The following is a 13231-nucleotide window of genomic DNA, read 5'->3' as shown; positions in this document are numbered from 1 at the left end:
TTCTTTGTGTTCTGTGAAATCATCTCACAGAGTTACAGCTTTCCCCTCAAGAAGCCTTTCGCTAAGACAGTTCTTGTGGAATTGGCAAAGTGATATTTGGAAGCCCATAGAGGGCGGTGCTGAAAAAGGAAATATCCTAAGATGAAATATGGAAAGAAGCTACCTGAGAAACTGCTCTGTGATGTGTGACTTCCACTCACAGAGTTACATCTGTATTTCGTGGATCTCCTTGCTAGCCTTATTTCTGTGGAATCTGAGAACAGATATTTCGGATCCCTTTGAAGACTATAGGGCCAAAGGAAATATCCTCCGATAACAAAGAGAAAGAAGCTTTCTGAGAAACTTCTTTGAGTTCTGTGAAATCATCTCACAGAGTTACAGCTTTCCCCTCAAGAAGCCTTTCGCTAAGACAGTTCTTGTGGAATTGGCAAACGGATATTTGGAAGCCCATAGAGGCCTATGTTGAAAAAGGAAATATCCTCAGATGAAATCTGGAAAGAAGCTTTATGAGAAACTACTTAGTGTTCTGTTAATTCATCTCACAGAGTTACATCTGTATTTCGTGGATCTCTTTGCTAGCCTTATTTCTGTGGAATCTGAGAACAGATATTTCGGATCCCTTTGAAGACTATAGGGCCAAAGGAAATATCCTCCGATAACAAAGAGAAAGAAGCTTTCTGAGAAACTTCTTTGTGTTCTGTGAAATCATCTCACAGAGTTACAGCTTTCCCCTCAAGAAGCCTTTCGCTAGGACAGTTCTTGTGGAATTGGCAAAGTGATATTTCGAAGCCCATAGAAGGCTACGGTGAAAAAGTAAATATCCTCAGATGAAATCTGGAAAGAAGCTTTCTGATTAACTGCTCTGTGATGTGTGACTTCCACTCACAGAGTTACATCTGTATTTCGTGGATCTCTTTGCTAGCCTTATTTCTGTGGAATCTGAGAACAGATATTTCGGATCCCTTTGAAGACTATAGGGCCATAGGAAATATCCTCCGATAACAAAGAGACAGAAGCTTTCTGAGAAAGTTCTTTGTGTTCTGTGAAATCATCTCACAGAGTTACAGCTTTCCCCTCAAGAAGCCTTTCGCTAAGACAGTTCTTGTGGAATTGGCAAAGTGATATTTGGAAGCCCATAGAGGGCTATGGTGAAAAAGGAAATATCCTAAGGTGAAATCTGGAAAGAAGCTTTCTGAGAAACTGCTCTGTGATGTGTGACTTCCACTCACAGAGTTACATCTGTATTTCGTGGATCTCCTTGCTAGCCTTATTTCTGTGGAATCTGAGAACAGATATTTCGGATCCCTTTGAAGACTATAGGGCCAAAGGAAATATCCTCCGATAACAAAGAGAAGGAAGCTTTCTGAGAAACTTCTTTGTGTTCTGTGAAATCATCTCACAGAGTTACAGCTTTCCCCTCAAGAAGCCTTTCGCTAAGACAGTTATTGTGGAATTGGCAAAGGGATATTTGGAAGCCCATGGAGGCCTATGTTGAAAAAGGAAATATCCTCAGATGAAATCTGGAAAGAAGCTTTCTGAGAAACTGCTTAGTGTTCTGTTAATTCATCTCACAGAGTTACATCTGTATTTCGTGGTTCTCTTTCCTAGCCTTATTTCTGTGGAATCTGAGAACAGATATTTCGGATCCCTTTGAAGACTATAGGACCAAAGGAAATATCCTCCGGTAACAAAGAGAAAGAAGCTTTCTGAGAAACTTCTTTGTGTTCTGTGAAATCATCTCACAGAGTTACAGCTTTCCCCTCCAGAAGCCTTTCGCTAAGACAGTTCTTGTGGAATTGGCAAAGTGATATTTGGAAGCCCATAGAGGGCTATGGTGAAAAAGGAAATATCCTAAGGTGAAATCTGGAAAGAAGCTTTCTGAGAAACTGCTCTGTGATGTGTGACTTCCACTCACAGAGTTACATCTGTATTTCGTGGATCTCCTTGCTAGCCTTATTTCTGTGGAATCTGAGAACAGATATTTCGGATCCCTTTGAGGACTATAGGGCCAAAGGAAATATCCTCCGATAACAAAGAGAAGGAAGCTTTCTGAGAAACTTCTTTGTGTTCTGTGAAATCATCTCACAGAGTTACAGCTTTCCCCTCAAGAAGCCTTTCGCTAAGACAGTTATTGTGGAATTGGCAAAGGGATATTTGGAAGCCCATAGAGGCCTATGTTGAAAAAGGAAATATCCTCAGATGAAATCTGAAAAGAAGCTTTCTGAGAAACTGCTTAGTGTTCTCCTAATTCATCTCACAGAGTTACATCTGTATTTCGTGGATCTCTTTGCTAGCCTTATTTCTGTGGAATGTGAGAACACATATTTCGGATCCCTTTGAAGATTATAGGGCCAAAGGAAATATCCTCCGATAACAAAGAGAAAGAAGCTTTCTGAGAAACTTCTTTGTGTTCTGTGAAATCATCTCACAGAGTTACAGCTTTCCCCTCATGAAGCCTTTCGCTAAGACAGTACTTGTGGAATTGGCAAAGTGATATTTGGAAGCCCATAGAGGGCAATGGTGAAAAAGGAAATATCCTCAGATGAAATCTGGAAAGAAGCTTTCTGAGAAACTGCTCTGTGATGTGTGACTTCCACTCACAGAGTTACATCTGTATTTCGTGGATCTCCTTGCTAGCCTTATTTCTGTGGAATCTGAGAACAGATATTTCGGATCCCTTTGAAGACTATAGGGCCAAAGGAAATATCCTCCGATAACAAAGAGAAAGAAGCTTTCTGAGAAACTTCTTTGTGTTCTGTGAAATCATCTCACAGAGTTACAGCTTTCCCCTCAAGAAGCCTTTCGCTAAGACAGTTCTTGTGGAATTGGCAAAGGGATATTTTGAAACCCATAGAGGCCTAGGGTGAAAAAGGAAATATCCTCAGATGAAATCTGGAAAGAAGCTTTCTGAGAAACTGCTTAGTGTTCTGTTAATTCATCTCACAGAGTTACATCTGTATTTCGTGGATCTCTTTGCTAGCCATATTTCTGTGGAATCTGAGAACAGATATTTCGGATCCCTTTGAAGAGTATAGGGCCAAAGGAAATATCCTCCGATAACAAAGAGAAAGAAGCTTTCGGAGAAACTTCTTTGTGTTCTGTGAAATCATCTCACAGAGTTACAGCTTTCCCCACCAGAAGCCTTTCGGTAAGACAGTTCTTGTGGAATTTGCAAAGTGATATTTGGAAGCCCACAGAGGGCTAAGGTGAAAAAGGAAATATCCTCAGATGAAATCTGGAAAGAAGCTTTCTGAGAAACTGCTCTGTGATGTGTGACTTCCACTCACAGAGTAACATCTGTATTTCGTGGATCTCTTTGCTAGCCTTATTTGTGTGGAATCTGAGAACAGATATTTCGGATCCCTTTGAAGACTATAGGGTCAAAGGAAATATCCTCCGATAACAAAGAGAAAGAAGCTTTCTGAGAAACTTCTTTGTGTTCTGTGAAATCATCTCACAGAGTTACAGCTTTCCCCTCAAGAAGCCTTTCGCTAAGAGAGTTCTTGTGGAATTGGCAAAGTGATATTTGGAAGCCCATAGAGGGCTATGGCGAAAAAGGAAATATCCTCAGATGAAATCTGGAAAGAAGCTTTCTGAGAAACTGCTCTGTGATGTGTGACTTCCACTCACAGAGTTACATCTGTATTTCGTGGATCTCTTTGCTAGCCTTATTTCTGTGGAATCTGAGAACAGATATTTCAGATCCCTTTGAAGACTATAGGGCCAAAGGAAATATCCTCCGATAACAAAGAGAAAGAAGCTTTCTGAGAAACTTCTTTGTGTTCTGTGAAATCATCTCACAGAGTTACAGCTTTCCCAACCAGAAGCCTTTCGCTAAGACAGTTCTTGTGGAATTTGCAAAGTGATATTTGGAAGCCCATAGAGGCCTATGGTGAAAAAGGAAATATCCTCAGATGAAATCTGGAAAGAAGCTTTCTGAGAAACTGCTCTGTGATGTGTGACTTCCAGTCACAGAGTTACATCTGTATTTCGTGGATCTCTTTGCTAGCCTTATTTCTGTGTAATCTGAGAACAGATATTTCGGATCCCTTTGAAGACTATAAGGCCAAAGGAAATATCCTCCGATAACAAAGAGAAAGAAGCTTTCTGAGAAACTTCTTTGTGTTCTGTGAAATCATCTCACAGAGTTACAGCTTTCCCCTCAAGAAGTCTTTCGCTAAGACAGTTCTTGTGGAATTGGCAAAGGGATATTTGGAAGCCCTTAGAGGCCTACGGTGAAAAAGGAATTATCCTCAGATGAAATCTGGAAAGAAGCTTTCTGAGAAACTGCTTAGTGTTCTGTTAATTCATCTCACAGAGTTACATGTGTATTTCTTGGATCTCTTTGCTAGCCTTATTTCTGTGGAATCTGAGAACAGATATTTCGGATCCCTTTGAAGAGTATGGGACCAAAGGAAATATCCTCCGGTAACAAAGAGAAAGAAGCTTTCTGAGAAACTTCTTTGTGTTCTGTGAAATCATCTCACAGAGTTACAGCTTTCCACTCAAGAAGCCTTTCGCTAAGACAGTTCTTGTGGAATTGGCAAAGGGATATTTGGAAGCCCATAGAGGCCTATGGTGAAAAAGGAAATATCCTCAGATGAAATCTGGAAAGAAGCTTTCTGAGAAACTGCTTAGTGTTCTGTTAATTCATCTCACAGAGTTACATCTGTATTTCGTGGATCTCTTTGCTAGCCTTATTTCTGTGGAATCTGAGAACAGATATTTCGGATCCCTTTGAAGACTATAGGGCCAAAGGAAATATCCTCCGATAACAAAGAGAAAGAAGCTTTCTGAGAAACTTCTTTGTGTTCTGTAAAATCATCTCACAGAGTTACAGCTTTCCCCTCAAGAAGCCTTTCGCTAAGACAGTTCTTGTGGAATTGGCAAAGTGATATTTGGAAGCCCATAGAGGGCTATGGTGAAAAAGGAAATATCCTCAGATGAAATCTGGAAATAAGCTTTCTGAGAAACTGCTCAGTGATGTGTGACTTCGACTCACAGAGTTACATCTGTATTTCGTGGATCTCTTTACTAGCCTTATTTCTGTGGAATCTGAGAACAGATATTTCGGATCCCTTTGAAGACTATAGGGCCAAAGGAAATATCCTCCGGTAACAAAGAGAAAGAAGCTTTCTGAGAAACTTCTTTGTGTTCTGTGAAATCATCTCACAGAGTTACAGCTTTCCCCTCCAGAAGCCTTTCGCTAAGACAGTTCTTGTGGAATTGGCAAAGTGATATTTGGAAGCCCAAAGAGGGCTATGGTGAAAAAGGAAATATCCTAAGATGAAATCTGGAAAGAAGCCTTCTGAGAAACTGCTCTGTGATGTGTGACTTCCACTCACAGAGTTACATCTGTATTTCGTGGATCTCCTTGCTAGCCTTATTTCTGTGGAATCTGAGAACAGATATTTCGGATCCCTTTGAAGACTATAGGGCCAAAGGAAATATCCTCCGATAACAAAGAGAAAGAAGCTTTCTGAGAAACTTCTTTGTGTTCTGTGAAATCATCTCACAGAGTTACAGCTTTCCCCTCAAGAAGCCTTTCGCTAAGACAGTTCTTGTGGAATTGGCAAAGGAATATTTGGAAGCCCATAGAGGCCTACGGTGAAAAAGGAAATATCCTCAGATGAAATCTGGAAAAAACTTTCTGAGAAACTGCTTAGTGTTCTGTTAATTCATCTCACAGAGTTACATGTGTATTTCTTGGATCTCTTTGCTAGCCTTATTTCTGTGGAATCTGAGAACAGATATTTCGGATCCCTTTGAAGAGTATAGGACCAAAGGAAATATCCTCCGGTAACAAAGAGAAAGAAGCTTTCTGAGAAACTTCTTTGTGTTCTGTGAAATCATCTCACAGAGTTACAGCTTTCCCCTCCAGAAGCCTTTCGCTAAGACAGTTCTTGTGGAATTTGCAAAGTGATATTTGGAAGCCCATAGAGGGCTATGGTGAAAAAGGAAATATCCTCAGATGAAATCTGAAAAGAAGCTTTCTGAGAAACTGCTTAGTGTTCTCCTAATTCATCTCACAGAGTTACATCTGTATTTCGTGGATCTCTTTGCTAGCCTTATTTCTGTGGAATCTGAGAACATATATTTCGGATCCCTTTGAAGATTATAGGGCCAAAGGAAATATCCTCCGATAACAAAGAGAAAGAAGCTTTCTGAGAAACTTCTTTGTGTTCTGTGAAATCATCTCACAGAGTTACAGCTTTCCCCTCAAGAAGCCTTTCGCTAAGACAGTACTTGTGGAATTGGCAAAGTGATATTTGGAAGCCCATAGAGGGCTATGGTGAAAAAGGAAATATCCTCAGATGAAATCTGGAAAGAAGCTTTCTGAGAAACTGCTCTGTGATGTGTGACTTCCACTCAGAGAGTTACATCTGTATTTCGTGGATCTCCTTGCTAGCCTTATTTCTGTGGAATCTGAGAACAGATATTTCGGATCCCTTTGAAGACTATAGGGCCAAAGGAAATATCCTCCGATAACAAATGGAAAGAAGCTTTCTGAGAAACTTCTTTGTGTTCTGTGAAATCATCTCACAGAGTTACAGCTTTCCCCTCAAGAAGCCTTTCCCTAAGACAGTTCTTGTGGAATTGACAAAGGGATATTTGGAAACCCATAGAGGCCTAGGGTGAAAAAGGAAATATCCTCAGATGAAATCTGGAAAGAAGCTTTCTGAGAAACTGCTTAGTGTTCTGTTAATTCATCTCACAGAGTTACATCTGTATTTCGTGGATCTCTTTGCTAGCCATATTTCTGTGGAATCTGAGAACAGATATTTCGGATCCCTTTGAAGACTATAGGGCCAAAGGAAATATCCTCCGATAACAAAGAGAAAGAAGCTTTCGGAGAAACTTCTTTGTGTTCTGTGAAATCATCTCACAGAGTTACAGCTTTCCCCACCAGAACCCTTTCGCTAAGACAGTGCTTGTGGAATTTGCAAAGTGATATTTGGAAGCCCATAGATGGCTAAGGTGAAAAAGGAAATATCCTCAGATGAAATCTGGAAAGAAGCTTTCTGAGAAACTGCTCTGTGATGTGTGACTTCCACTCACAGAGTAACATCTGCATTTCGTGGATCTCTTTGCTAGCCTTATTTCTGTGGAATCTGAGAACAGATATTTCGGATCCCTTTGAAGACTATAGGGTCAAAGGAAATATCCTCCGATAACAAAGAGAAAGAAGCTTTCTGAGAAACTTCTTTGTGTTCTGTGAAATCATCTCACAGAGTTACAGCTTTCCCCTCAAGAAGCCTTTCGCTAAGAGAGTTCTTGTGGAATTGGCAAAGTGATATTTGGAAGCCCATAGAGGGCTATGGCGAAAAAGGAAATATCCTCAGATGAAATCTGGAAAGAAGCTTTCTGAGAAACTGCTCTGTGATGTGTGACTTCCACTCACAGAGTTACATCTGTATTTCGTGGATCTCTTTGCTAGCCTTATTTCTGTGGAATCTGAGAACAGATATTTCAGATCCCTTTGAAGACTATAGGGCCAAAGGAAATATCCTCCGATAACAAAGAGAAAGAAGCTTTCTGAGAAACTTCTTTGTGTTCTGTGAAATCATCTCACAGAGTTACAGCTTTCCCAACCAGAAGCCTTTCGCTAAGACAGTTCTTGTGGAATTTGCAAAGTGATATTTGGAAGCCCATAGAGGCCTATGGTGAAAAAGGAAATATCCTCAGATGAAATCTGGAAAGAAGCTTTCTGAGAAACTGCTCTGTGATGTGTGACTTCCACTCACAGAGTTACATCTGTATTTCGTGGATCTCTTTGCTAGCCTTATTTCTGTGGAATCTGAGAACAGATATTTCGGATCCCTTTGAAGACTATAAGGCCAAAGGAAATATCCTCCGATAACAAAGAGAAAGAAGCTTTCTGAGAAACTTCTTTGTGTTCTGTGAAATCATCTCACAGAATTACAGCTTTCCCCTCAAGAAGTCTTTCGCTAAGACAGTTCTTGTGGAATTGGCAAAGGGATATTTGGAAGCCCTTAGAGGCCTACGGTGAAAAAGGAATTATCCTCAGATGAAATCTGGAAAGAAGCTTTCTGAGAAACTGCTTAGTGTTCTGTTAATTCATCTCACAGAGTTACATGTGTATTTCTTGGATCTCTTTGCTAGCCTTATTTCTGTGGAATCTGAGAACAGATATTTCGGATCCCTTTGAAGAGTATGGGACCAAAGGAAATATCCTCCGGTAACAAAGAGAAAGAAGCTTTCTGAGAAACTTCTTTGTGTTCTGTGAAATCATCTCACAGAGTTACAGCTTTCCCCTCAAGAAGCCTTTCGCTAAGACAGTTCTTGTGGAATTGGCAAATGGATATTTGGAAGCCCATAGAGGCCTATGGAGAAAAAGGAAATATCCTCAGATGAAATCTGGAAAGAAGCTTTCTGAGAAACTGCTTAGTGTTCTGTTAATTCATCTCACAGAGTTACATCTGTATTTCGTGGATCTCTTTGCTAGCCTTATTTCTGTGGAATCTGAGAACAGATATTTCGGATCCCTTTGAAGACAATAGGGCCAAAGGAAATATCCTCCGATAACAAAGAGAAAGAAGCTTTCTGAGAAACTTCTTTGTGTTCTGTAAAATCATCTCACAGAGTTACAGCTTTCCCCTCAAGAAGCCTTTCGCTAAGACAGTTCTTGTGGAATTGGCAAAGTGATATTTGGAAGCCCATAGAGGGCTATGGTGAAAAAGGAAATATCCTCAGATGTAATCTGGAAATAAGCTTTCTGAGAAACTGCTCAGTGATGTGTGACTTCGACTCACAGAGTTACATCTGTATTTCGTGGATCTCTTTACTAGCCTTATTTCTGTGGAATCTGAGAACAGATATTTCGGATCCCTTTGAAGACTATAGGACCAAAGGAAATATCCTCCGGTAACAAAGAGAAAGAAGCTTTCTGAGAAACTTCTTTGTGTTCTGTGAAATCATCTCACAGAGTTACAGCTTTCCCCTCCAGAAGCCTTTCGCTAAGACATTTCTTGTGGAATTGGCAAAGTGATATTTGGAAGCCCATAGAGGGCTATGGTGAAAAAGGAAATATCCTAAGATGAAATCTGGAAAGAAGCCTTCTGAGAAACTGCTCTGTGATGTGTGACTTCCACTCACAGAGTTACATCTGTATTTCGTGGATCTCCTTGCTAGCCTTATTTCTGTGGAATCTGAGAACAGATATTTCGGATCCCTTTGAAGACTGTAGGGCCAAAGGAAATATCCTCCGATAACAAAGAGAAAGAAGCTTTCTGAGAAACTTCTTTGTGTTCTGTGAAATCATCTCACAGAGTTACAGCTTTCCCCTCAAGAAACCTTACGCTAAGGCAGTTCTTGTGGAATTGGCAAAGGGATATTTGGGAGCCCATAGAGGCCTACGGTGAAAAAGGAAATATCCTCAGATGAAATCTGGAAAGAAGCTTTCTGAGAAACTGCTTGGTGTTCTGTTAATTCATCTCACAGAGTTACATCTGTATTTCGTGGATCTCTTTGCTTGCCTTATTTGTGTGGAATCTGAGAACAGATATTTCGGATCCCTTTGAAGACTATAGGGCCAAAGGAAATATCCTCCGATAACAAAGAGAAAGAAGCTTTCTGAGAAACTTCTTTGTGTTCTGTGAAATCATCTCACAGAGTTACAGCTTTCCCCTCAAGAAGCCTTTCGCTAAGACAGTTCTTGTGGAATTGGCAAAGTGATATTTGGAAGCCCATAGAGGGCTATGTTGAAAAAGGAAATATCCTAAGATGAAATCTGGAAAGAAGCTTTCTGAGAAACTGCTCTGTGATGTGTTACTTCCACTCACAGAGTTATATCTGTATTTCGTGGATCTCCTTGCTAGCCTTATTTCTGTGGAATCTGAGAACAGATATTTCGGATCCCTTTAAAGACTATAGGGCCAAAGGAATTATCCTCTGATAACAAAGAGAAAGAAGCTTTCTGAGAAACTTCTTTGTATTCTGTGAAATCATCACACAGAGTTACAGCTTTCCCCTCAAGAAGCCTTTCGCTAAGACAGTTCTTGTGGAATTGGCAAAGTGATATTTGGAAGCCCATAGAGGGCTCTGGTGAAAAAGGAAATATCCACAGATGAAATCTGGAAAGAAGCTTTCTGAGAAACTGCTCTGTGATGTGTGACTTCCACTCACAGAGTTACATCTGTGTTTCGTGGATCTCTTTGCTAGCCTTATTTCTGTGGAATCTGAGAACAGATATTTCGGATCCCTTTGCAGACTATAGGGCCAAAGGAAATATCCTCCGATAACAAAGAGAAAGAAGCTTTCTGCGAAACTTCTTTGAGTTCTGTGAAATCATCTCACAGAGTTACAGCTTTCCCCTCAAGAACCCTTTCGCTAAGACAGTTCTTGTGGAATTGGCAAAGGGATATTTGGAAACCCATAGAGGGCTATGGTGAAAAAGGAAATATCCTCAGATGAAATCTGGAAAGAAGCTTTCCGAGAAAGTGCTTAGTGTTCTGTTAATTCATCTGACAGAGTTACATCTGTATTTCGTGGATCTCTTTGCTAGCCTTATTTCTGTGGAATCTGAGAACAGATATTTCGCATCCCTTTGAAGATTATATGGCCAAAGGAAATATCCTCCGATAACAAAGAGAAAGAAGCTTTCTGAGAAACTTCTTTCTGTTCTGTGAAATTATCTCACAGAATTACAGCTTTCCCCTCAAGAAGCCTTTCGCTAAGACAGTTCTTGTGGAATTGGCAAAGTGATATTTGGAAGCCCATAGAGGGCTATGGTGAAAAAGGAAATATCCTCAGATGAAATCTGGAAAGAAGCTTTCTGAGAAACTGCTCTGTGAGGTGTGACTTCCACTCACAGAGTTACATCTGTATTTCGTGGATCTCTTTGCTAGCCTTTCTTCTGTGGAATCTGAGAAGAGATATTTCGTATCCCTTTGAAGACTATAGGGCCAAAGGAAATATCCTCCGATAACAAAGAGAAAGAAGCTTTCTGAGAAACTTCTTTGTGTTCTGTGAAATCATCTCAAAGAGTTACAGCTTTCCCCTCAAGAAGCCTTTAGCTAATACAGTTCTTGTGGAATTGGCAAAGGGATATTTGGAAGCCCATAGAGGGCTATGGTGAAAAAGGAAATATCCTCAGATGAAATCTGGAAAGAAGCTTTCTGAGAAACTGCTTAGTGTTCTGTTAATTCATCTCACAGAGTTACATCTGTATTTCGTGGATCTCTTTGCTAGCCTTATTTCTGTGGAATTTGAGAACAGATATTTCGGATCCGTTTGAAGATTATAGGGCCAAAGGAAATATCCTCCGATAACAAGGAGAAAGAAGCTGTCTGAGAAACTTCTTTGTGTTCTGTGAAATCATCTCACAGAGTTACAGCTTTCCCCTCAAGAAGCCTTTCGCTAAGACAGTTCTTGTGGAATTGGCAAAGTGATATTTGGAAGCCCATAGAGGGCTACGGTGAAAAAGGAAATATCCTAAGATGAAATCTGGAAAGAAGCTTTCTGAGAAACTGCTCTGTGATGTGTGACTTCCACTCACAGAGTTACATCTGTATTTCGTGGATCTCTTTGCTAGCCTTATTTCTGTGGAATCTGAGAACAGATATTTCGGATCCCTTTGAAGACTATAGGGCCAAAGGAAATATCCTCCGATAACAAAGAGAAAGAAGCTTTCTGAGAAACTTCTTTGTGTTCTGTGAAATCATCTCACAGAGTTACAGCTTTCCCCTCAAGAAACCTTTCGCTAAGACAGTTCTAGTGGAATTAGCAAAGTGATATTTGGAAGCCCTTAGAGGGCTATGGTGAAAAAGGAAATATCCTCAGATGAAATCTGGAAAGAAGCTTTCTGAGAAACTGCTTAGTGTTCTGTTCATTCATCTCAAAGAGTTACATCTGTATTTCGTGGTTCTCTTTGCTAGCCTTATTTCTGTGGAATCTGAGAACAGATATTTCGGATCCCTTTGAAGACTATAGGACCAAAGGAAATAACCTCCGGTAACAAAGAGAAAGAAGCTTTCTGAGAAACTTCTTTGTGTTCTGTGAAATCATCTCACAGAGTTACAGCTTTCCCCTCAAGGAGCCTTGCGCTAAGACAGTTCTTGAGGAATTGGCAAAGTGATATTTGGAAGCCCATAGAGGGCTATGGTGAAAAAGGAAATATCCTCAGATGAAATCTGGAAAGAAGCTTTCTGAGAAACTGCTCTGTGATGTGTGACGTCCACTCACAGAGTTACATCTGTATTTCGTGGATCTCCTTGCTAGCCTTATTTCTGTGGAATCTGAGAACAGATATTTCGGATCCCTTTGAAGACTATAGGGCCAAATAAATATCCTCTGATAATAAAGAGAAAGAAGCTTTCTGAGAAACTTCTTTGTGTTCTGTGAAATCATCTCACAGAGTTACAGCTTTCCCCTCAAGAAGCCTTTCGCTAAGACAGTTCTTGTGGAATTGGCAAAGGGATATTTGGAAACGCATAGAGGCTATGGTGAAAAAGGAAATATCCTCAGATGAAATCTGGAAAGAAGCTTTCTGAGAAACTGCTTAGTGTTCTGTTAATTCATCTCACAGAGTTACATCTGTATTTCTTGGATCTTTTTGCTCGCCTTATTTCTGTGGAATCTGAGAACAGATATTTCGGATCCCTTTGAAGACTATAGGGCCAAAGGAAATATCCTCCGATAACAAGGAGAAAGAAGCTTTCTGAGAAACTTCTTTGTGTTCTGTGAAGTCATCTCACAGAGTTACAGCTTTCCCCTCAAGGAGCCTTTCGCTAAGACAGTTCTTGTGGAATTGGCAAAGTGATATTGGGAAGCCCATAGAGAGCTATGGTGAAAAAGGAAATATCCTCAGATGAAATCTGGAAAGAAGCTTTCTGAGAAACTGCTCTGTGATGTGTGACTTCCACTCACAGAGTTACATCTGTATTTCGTGGATCTCTTTGCTAGCCTTATTTCTGTGGAATCTGAGAACAGATATTTCGGATCCCTTTGAAGACTATAGGGCCAAAGGAAATATCCTCCGATAACAAAGAGAAAGAAGCTTTCTGAGAAACTTCTTTGTGTTCTGTGAAATCATCTCACAGAGTTACAGCTTGCCCCTCAAGAAGTCTTTCGCTAAGACAGTTCTTGTGGAATTGGCAAACGGATATTTGAAGGCCCATAGAGGCCTATGTTGAAAAAGGAAATATCCTCAGATGAAATCTGGAAAGAAGCTTTCTGAGAAACTACTTAGTGTTCTGTTAATTCATCTCAC

The sequence above is a fragment of the Macaca fascicularis genome, chromosome 17 (genome assembly GCF_037993035.2).
Source record: "Macaca fascicularis isolate 582-1 chromosome 17, T2T-MFA8v1.1".
NCBI lineage: Eukaryota > Metazoa > Chordata > Mammalia > Primates > Cercopithecidae > Macaca > Macaca fascicularis.
This window is presented reverse-complemented; position numbering follows the sequence as displayed.